This window comes from Drosophila sechellia, chromosome 3R, assembly GCF_004382195.2.
Source record: "Drosophila sechellia strain sech25 chromosome 3R, ASM438219v1, whole genome shotgun sequence".
Taxonomy (NCBI): Eukaryota; Metazoa; Arthropoda; class Insecta; order Diptera; family Drosophilidae; genus Drosophila; species Drosophila sechellia.
In genome coordinates, this window is record NC_045952.1 from 9922426 (window position 1) to 9932145 (window position 9720).

The window sequence follows — 9720 nt, forward strand, 5'->3', positions numbered from 1 at the left end:
TGAATAAGATTCTATTTGAAGTGTGCGGAGAAAATCAATTTCCTTTTGGCCGCTCGCTCTCACCTGTCGGTTAGCAAATGTTGTTGGTTTGCTTGTTTGTTTGTTTGTTTGTGTGTCTTGCGACTGTTTTTTGCGCCTATTTTTTGCGCCCATTTTGTCATTGCGTGCTTTTGCCATTTTGCCATTTTTGTGTGGCTTATGTAAGGCAAGTTTGGGGACTTACTTGCTGAGTTTTCCTCACTTTTCCTTCTCAGCCAGGGAAATACACACACACCGACCAAATGTAGTTATTTGCCACAGCAGTTGTAGTTATTTTGGCAGAACCCAACTCCCTGGAAAACAATTGGGCAATTTCTTTGTTAATTTCAGCAATTGCCCGAACAATAAACAGACATTTCTTCTCAAGTGGGCCCGACAATGCGACTGGCTGGCAGAACAGGACACTGATTAATATCTCTGGTGTGAAGGCAGCAGGACTGCAATGCAGGGACTAACCAACCACCCACCACAAAATATATCTAGCTTTTGTTGGATTTTTTGACCCGAATGTCGCACAATTTGCCAATTTCATTGTCATTTATCACTTGACAAGCACTTTCTGCAATTTATCTTTTTTTTTTTTTTTTTTTTTAAGGGAACTAATTCTATTTATTAAGGTTTCAATAGGAATCGTTCAGTAATTCCTCTGAACATAACCTAATGTGTGATAAAGATAAATGAGACCAAGTGGTATCTTAATTATAAAGTACAAAAGAAAATGTAATATGTTATGTTATCCTCCGGGTAAGGAGATCGCTGGGGTGTACCCTCTTCAGTCTTCGGAGGGAGATGGGATCACCTAGGATAGTTGCTAGTTGGTTCGGGTGGGCTATAAGCCTGTCGGCATAACGGCTGCTGTGGAAATTAATCTGATCCCCAAGAAGGGTAACTTTCAAGGGCTCAAAAGGCCACAGAATTATGTTAAGATCCCCCCAGAAAATGGCTTAAAAAATTCAATGGCAAAGTTTTTCGCTCACCTTTTTGTCTCAACTCTTTTTCCCTGTCACTGGCGTTACATTTCTTATGCAAAAAGTTGCGAAACACCAAAGAAAGTTTTAAATTTATTCGCTGGGTGATTAGGGCATACGTTTAGCGGCGAATTTTCCCCATTTTAATTTACAGGAAAAACGCCATCAACTGACCCAGTAGTGAATTGTGAGATCAGGGCTATGATTTTCCGCTGGCTAGTTGATTTCCATTTCCATTTTTCATTTAACGTGGCAAATGAGAACTAACAGCTGAACTGAAAGTCATGTCAAGGTTAGAGCAGTTTTATTGATTGATTATGGAGCTTGGGGTTCATGAATGGCATGTCTAGTCCGCCAGGACTTTAGCTCCTTCTGTATGTGGCATGAAAAGTTTCTCACTTTGCATTTAAAGTTTGCTCGCCCCAATCAGCAGTCGAAAACCTTCAAAAATCCAAACCACGTAAATGCAATTACGAGCTCCAATTTTTTTGTGTGCCGAAACTATTTTTGCAGCTTCTTTCATTCACTTATTTACCAAGTGTGTGTGAGAAACTTTTAATGCACCGATCGATATGAGCCCAAGGACTTGGCAGGACGTGGCTATGCCGCAGCAGGAGGCGTCTGCTCAAAGGTAAATTAAGGTGTGCCTTCATTTTTGCCCTGTGCGTGTCCTTTGCCCAAGGTGTGGGTGTGGTTCTTTCTGGGCGGGTGGCTTTCTGCTTGCCTGCTGTCTGCTTAAACATAAGAACACTTTGTGTGGTGGGGCCAAAATTATATGGCACAGCCGTCCGCCGGATGGCCAAGTCGAGTCGGGTCGGGCCAACGTACCCACCTGAGAGTGGTTGGAAACAAGGTTACCTGGTACGCACCACGCGGCCAAAACAGAGAAAAATGTCTACAAGGCACGCGAGCCAAGCGAACCAAGCGGACCACAAGAAACCGAGAAAACGAGCCTCGTCAGGCGCCCACAATAGACCAAACAAAGCCCGGGCACACAAAACACAGCCGAGAAAATGAGGAAAATTCAGAAGTGGAATGAAAACAGTCAAACTTCCTTAAGCGCAAACAGCACTATTTATACCATAGGGAAACTTATTAAGCTTAACGAGCTATGTTTTGTTCTAGGCAGATATAAACCTGGGAAGCCTGGGAAGTGCTTTAGAAAACAGACGATCAGGAATTCTTAAAACCATTTGTCATTTATGTCTCAGCAAATAATATCTTTAGTTTACATTAACAAAGTATACTAAAATTGAAGAAAAACAAACGGAAAACTCATTGAGAATAAGAGTAGTCCCTTTCGCACACTCACCAGGCGCGCTTCGTCACTACGTATTTTAACGTTCACAGTGGATTTTTCAAAACGTATTCCAAGTTTATTTTAGTTTATTTTTACAAATTTATTTGTAAATAATGTACCAAATGTATGATTTCCTTGCAAGTTCCACTTTAATATACCTAGTTCCTATTTAACTGATTAAATAAAATTCACACCAACGCCAAAAGCTTAGTAACTGTTTAAGGAGGCTTTACTGTTGAGCGGGTTTATATCCAACGTCGATTTGCGCAGCAGTTAAGCTTAATACAAATTTAATTTACAGCTAATTGTTCGACCCGAGAGATGTGCCATCATTTGTCATTTTGCGAAATGGAGCCGCCTAAGCGATTAATTAATTCTGCGCCACAAAATGGGGGCAAACAATTGAAATTCGAGGAAGTCAGCGGAAAGTGGCCAGGATCAGGATGCCGGAGCCTTGAGGGCGATAAAAAACGAGGATAGAATAGACTTCAAAGCGCGGCAAGCAAACCAACCAACCAAACTGCAGCACATTTAATTGCGTACCTTAATGTTTATTTTCAATTAAGGATTCACTCATGCCCAGAACGAGTGCTCCTAAATCCGTGGTATGATGTCCCAAGCCTTTTGGCAATTAGACGGCGGAATAGACTGGCATCTGCTTGGATGCACGCGAGCCACAACCACTCTTTAACCACCACCGGGTAAGAAAAATAAAAACAAACACAGCACTTGTAAAACATCACGCTGTGCCTTTCGGGTCTGGTTTTGCCCAAGGTGAACCCCATCTCCATGCAACCCCATCCCTTCCAACCAACCACCCACCCAGCAGCACCACCTCACGCCCACTCAACCCCTGCTCGTTACATTCTATCGATTTTTATGTAGCATGTGAAATTCGTGTGGGTATTTTTGAATATCTTCGCACAGTTTCTGGCTAACAAGAACTAACGCTAAATGCTGCCAAATACTGCCCTGGCCTAATTGGATTGCTATGACCGCAACCAGTTCTTGGCATGTCCTGCCTCGAGCAAAAAAAAAAGAAACCCCTTCAACCCCCTGTCGCAGGAGGTTTAAACTATGTATATTTCGCTTAAAATATTTCCACTGCCATCCAACTTGATGGCTTCATAGTGCCGCCGTTCCTTTCTGCGCTATATTGACAGCTTGATAGACAGCAGGATACCTGCCAGTTGGATTTGGGATTGTTGTTGCTGCGCCTGTCAGTGGCAGTGTCTGGATTTTTGTCATGGGACACGGAATGGGCGAGAGGGGGCTTCCACAAGCTACCCCAGGGCGCAACGTTTGACGGCAGTCGCAGCCACACATCCACCGGCACTGTGGGATTCCAAGAGGGGGATCCGGCAGCCCGCTGCGCCAAAGTTCATTTTGGAGCTGAGGCGACGCAGCAGCAAGTGGCGGGCCAAAGGTAAACAAGCTATGATACGAACTCAGAAACTGCTCCTGACACCAGGATTTATCCGAACTGAAGGTGCAACTACATGAAAAGTCATCGCACCTGGCAGTGCAACATACGAGTTATAGGGTAAAAAATGGCCAAAGCTAAAAGAGAGTGATGTGATTTTTTAGATAAGATTTTTGATTAAAGTCAACTTATTTTTTGTGACTGATAGTTATGAGATTGTTTGGTTTATTAACTTAATTGGATTGTGCAAGAGGCAATCACTTTTCTTATTTCCAAAAAAAAAGTAAGGGAAGGTTATGATGATGAAACTGAGAAAAACGAGAACTTAATTGACAGCTAGAAATTTCCCAGCGGATTACCCAAGTTACTGATGCTTGATTAATAGCGGCAAAATAAAAGATATTTGATTGCGCGCACATTCGAGCCTATTAATATTGTATTCAATAAATATTCAGTGGATACTTTTGACAGAAAGAATTTTGCATAAAAATCTGTCAAGTTTATTGACTTTCAAAATCGAAAGCCATAATATAAAAATTAAAATTTTAACGATATTCTGCTTATTACAATCGTTTCATTTCATAAAATACATTATCCCTGCGATTTCAGGCAGTTGCGAACTGGACTGCAGCCTTCATTGGGAATTCATAAAGGCAACCGAGCATAAGCCGCTGAAAATATGTATGTATGTATATACATTTTCAACCCGGTCCGCTTACGTTGATTGCGTAAGCCCCCGGCAACACTAATTGCGAGTACTTATAGTTGCAATTGATTGTGCTCTTTATACCGGAGTCGACAAGTCAGCTGATACGAAGTGTCACAGCCAAGGACGCAGGATTCAGGATTCAGAACGAAGAAGGGTAACATGAGTCGATGCCTCGTTAGCGTGGATATACCGGTGGGAAAGGATTCGGAGTTGCGAAAGGTAAAGAGTTAAGGATGATGATGAAGTGGGTCTGTAATTTCCCAACCGATACGAAATTGTATCTGCGGAAGCTGTGTGGGTGGACTTCGCCTGCCAGCAATCAGTATTGAATTACCAGTTAATTTAACTGAACCTGACAACGTTTGCGTAACGAGTTGAACTCGAGTTGAACTTGCCCCATCCAAAAGTATAACTAATTGTTAATTAGTTTTCAAGAAAGTATTTTTTCAAAGCAATCCAAATGGGAAAATTTATATATAATGTGGAATTTATCAATCAAATTGCATGAGAAAGCAAACACAAAAGAAAAGAAAAGATTTTTTAGAGAACTATATGAAAATAAGGATTTTTGGTGAATAGAATTGATATGTATGTAGATAAAATGTAGGTATTAATATTAACATTTTTGTTTATTTGATGTTTTCAACAAATTTAATTTGAATTTTTATAATTTGGTATAATTGTTTGCCCAAGAAAATAAGTGGATAACTAATGTTGGAATTGCCAAACAGATTAGGAGAAAATGGCAGAGAATGCATAAAATGGGTGGGCAATAAAATCTAATGGAATCTGCGCAAACTGAATAATATCAATAATATTAAAATTAAGACGACGCTTTGCGCAGTGAGAGGAGATGTTTGACAGCGGAGTGAGAGAGAGGGCAAATGACTGAAAGCGAGAAGGAAGAAAAGCGGAACCCACAAAAGAGTGCTAAGGAATTTCCGTTTTACCATGAGTGAGGGTGTGTGTGTTTGTGACTGTATGTGTGAGTGTCACGAGTGGTGGAATTTCAAAGGAACAGCGCCCATCAAAATGGCTGCCGAAAGTGTTGAAGTGTGTAAGTGAGCCAAAAAATAAGGAAAACTAACAATGGCCGACATCAAAGCCACTTCTGAGCGGAAGCAAAAGAGAGGGGTTACGGACCAAAATAAAACCGAAACCCCCGGGAAATGGATAAGTGTCCAAAAATATACAAAAGTCGTACATCTGTGTGGTTTCGGAAGGCGAGTCCGCCAAAATTAATTGCAAATGTCGCGTGTTTTTTTTTTTCTATCAACATCAACACCAATGTCAACGGGACAAACGTTTGGTGTGCGTGTTGCTAGCTTCCCCGCCCCTCCAAAATCGGAGAATGCAACTTTTGACATTTCGATGACCTTAGCTAACTTGCTAAGCGCGAAACAACAACGAAAACAACGCTTGCAGTTAATTTGTGCCCCTCCTCTCTCTCTCTCGTCCTCTCTCTTTGTCTGTCTCTTTTCCTCTAGCCTGTAACCTAAATTCATATTACTGTGTTTCAGTTTCCATTTTGTGAACCATGTTCCATTTGCCATTCCGTACCGCCAAAATGTATTTGCCCCACGCCATTTCCCGATTGACTTTGCCATTTTGCCTTTACTGTTATTTCATTCAAACATGGCCGCGTGGGTGTGGCCTTGTCACTCATACAGATGCGTAATGCGAATCCTCTCCCACGCACACACTAAGCACACACACACACACGTGCTAGGAGTCGTCTCGCCTGGAAGCGGTAGGCGGAGCCGTTATTGTCGTACATTCCTTCGGTACCTGGCAGAATGAACGCGCTCTGCCTTCCAGCGACCGCTTCCAGTGCCACCACCAATGCACATGTGGCTTCCAGCTGTTCATCAGCTGTTCAGCTGGCCTGGAAATCAGGGGCAACCACTGTGGTGAAAGCTCTGCGTTAAACAAGAGTGCAGTTTGCAACCCCCACCCCTCTGTCATCATCACATTTCGAAAACTATAAAAACTTGACATTACATACTAACAAAATGAATGGATGGATTATGGCCAACAATGGAAAAAGACATGTTTTGATTTATCAAAAATCGGTCACACGCTTTTACATTCAAATTTCTCCCAGGTATTTTAACGACATTTAAATAATTATTTCAAAAATTATCAAAAATATTAATATTTTAATTTTTAAATATAATTTTTTAATTTTTTTTTTTAAACTTTCAAATCTTTCTTGGAAGTAATATTAAAATATTAGTTAGCTAGAAAGTAAATATTTTTTTTTACAAGTCATTCTATTTATTAAGGTTTCAAAAGGAATCGTTCAGTAATTCCTCTGAACTTAACCTAATGTGTGATAAAGAAAAATGAGACCAAGTGGTATCTTAATTATAAAGTACAAAAGAAAGAGTGCACTCGACTGTAAATGGAATGGCAAACAATGTTCTAATTATTTTTGAGGCGCACAAAGGACGACATTCTTGCTTACTGTTGAAATATTGAACATTCTGGGGCTTTGTCTGGATGTATAAGCCCCCAATTCAATTAACAGTCTGCAGATGACAGACCTCAATCACTCGGATCCATCGCAATCATTGCAGATGAACGGCGACGTTCGAAAGAGGAATAAAGTTTTAATGCATATAAATTGTAGATGCCTAAAAGAGGGGCAGACGGTGAAAAATTAATGTGGGCATATCACGGAGACGATTGCCTGTATTGCCAGTCGACCAAGAAAAAGTCAGGTGAGGCCTGACAGGTGAGATGGCGATGATATTCCCCAATCTCCCGCCTCGCAGATTCAGTTTCAGTTTCGCTTACAGCTCCGGATTATTGTTCCTGATGTGGGTATGTATGGTATATGGTATGTATGGTGCATTGGATGTGGATGCTCCGGCTCAATGACGTCAGCAACGGACTTGAACCGAAATCCCGCCTCACTGGCGAACTTTGACCTATGCTAAACTCGAGCCCAAAGCACTCAAATACATTTTTTAGATCGCCCGAGGGCGGTTCTGGCAGTCTGTCGCTTTGAATTTATTTGTCAGCTTGATGAAAGGTCATTTGGATTCTACTTCTTCGGGCAGACGTACATATATCTATATGTTCCTCTGTCCGCCCGCCCGCCGCTGGTAGATTCATCATTTTTGCGACATGTCAATTTGTCACTCACCTGGCCTGACAGCCCGTGAATTAGATATATATGTATATATAAGTGTGTATGGCAGGGCCGTATCCACATCGTACATATGTTTTCTTATCAGTCAAACCAGTGGAGCCATCAATCCAAGCAGCAGTCTGCGGTTTTTGGCTCGGATTGAGATGGATTGCGATAGATAATTACTAAAGACAGACCGGTGGCCAAATGACGAGGAAACTGAAAAGTTTCGCATGCCCAATTAGTCAAGGTCAAAAAGTTAATCCTGAATGCAAATCAAAAGTGTTTGCATGAAACTGAAGAACACTTAAGTGTTTGTCCATAAAAACTTTTAATAGCTTTTCAAACATAATTAAATATTCATTTAACAATTCTCCATCAACCGTACATATATGTGAAAGCAGAAAATAAGAAATCATGATATTACACTTAAAAAGAAAATGGTTTCATTAAAGAGATAAAAAGCAAACAAAAATATTAATTTATATCTTTTAATACATTTTATAAAAACGTAGTAATATGATTAGTATATTTCAAAGATATATTCTTCTTACAAATGAATCTTTAACTTCATATGTGTATATATCTATTCTATCTGCAGAATAATCCTCACTTATATTGATCCATACATAAAATCGAAAATATTAACACGGTCTGTCATTAAGTGATTTCGTCATTAACGTGCACTTATTATCAGCTGAATACAAAGACATGAAAATTGTTTCAATGTCGCAGTTTTTCGATGAGTATTCGCCTTATTTGCACATCTCTGCATAGATGCACGAAGATACTGGTAATACGTAATGGGAATAATTATAGATGCCTTGCTTCGTTTTTCGATGTAATTGCTGGCCAAGTGCGAGGCAGCCACTCGAGATTGGAGCCCCCGAGCCGGCGGTTGCAGCTCATCTTAACCCAGAAATGAGGCGACATCTGATAAACACAAGCCCACATTACAATATTGTATTGGCAAATGCGGCAACTAATGCCAGTGCTTTGTTTTTCGCTCCAATAGGAGCAGTATATGAGTGTCTAGTTGGCAATGCCATTACCATTACCAATGGCACTGCTATTGCCATTACCATTACCATTACCTTTGTCATGGCCAACGGGAATGGGAGTGGGAGTGGGAGTTGGGGTGGGAGTGGGACTGGGACTGGGAATCGAGTCTTATCTGCATGCAGATAATGGACCTTCCCCGCCTTCTCAAGGCCACAGAGACTTTCTTCAATGGCCCGGGCCTGAGATATTTTTTGGGTAAGGTGAGTGCCGAATTCATTATGTGATGCCATCATCGATGGGCACTTCAACTGCCGTGGGGCATCCACAACGAGCCCACGAACGGCGCACTTGAGGCCATCCGCATCCATCGAATACGAGTATAGTATATTTGTATAAAAACACAAGCGTGTTTGCATTGCGGCAATGATTTCTAACTAAATTTATTGAAGTACTTTTCACTTTTAATGCCAGCGCTTGTGGTGTTTCTCTTCGCCACGCTTTGATATTTATGACTTTTACTCAAAAAAATAAATAAATACGTATGTGAGCCCCAATTTTCTGTACGCACACTTGTATTTTGTTAAGCCCCAAATTGGAGCACTAGCACTCCGGGCTCCATCTATTTCACCTCTTCGCATTTTGAATGATTTCGGAGCGCTCACAATGCGAGTTGATTGATTGTGGTAGCAGCACAGCGGCAACAGCTTTGATTGCCAATCGAAGATGTTAGATAACATTACAAGCGCAACAGACACGCACCGCCTAATTATCGTTTATCAGACGAATCTCATATTCCGGGCATGGCCCAAAACCCTGTGAACCCATCTCATGTGTGTGTGTGGTTAATTAAAAGTTCTGCCTCATTGGCCGCCGTCTGGAGGTTTCAGATGATTCAGGTGGAGGCTCAAGTTCAGGTCCAAGGCAGCATCGTTACAGTGAAAACTGGGCAACCGCAACCAGCAATTGCCAGGTTATACAATATACTTAGGTTAAGGTGACTTGGTCTTTTAGATTGCTGCCGGGCTGTCATGGAATTTTACTATAATTTGTGTGGAGTACAAGGTGGTGCAATCAGTTGTAAAATATTGGAAAACTATAGGAAAAATGTGAAAAAGCATTGAATCCCTTGGAGTAAACATAGAG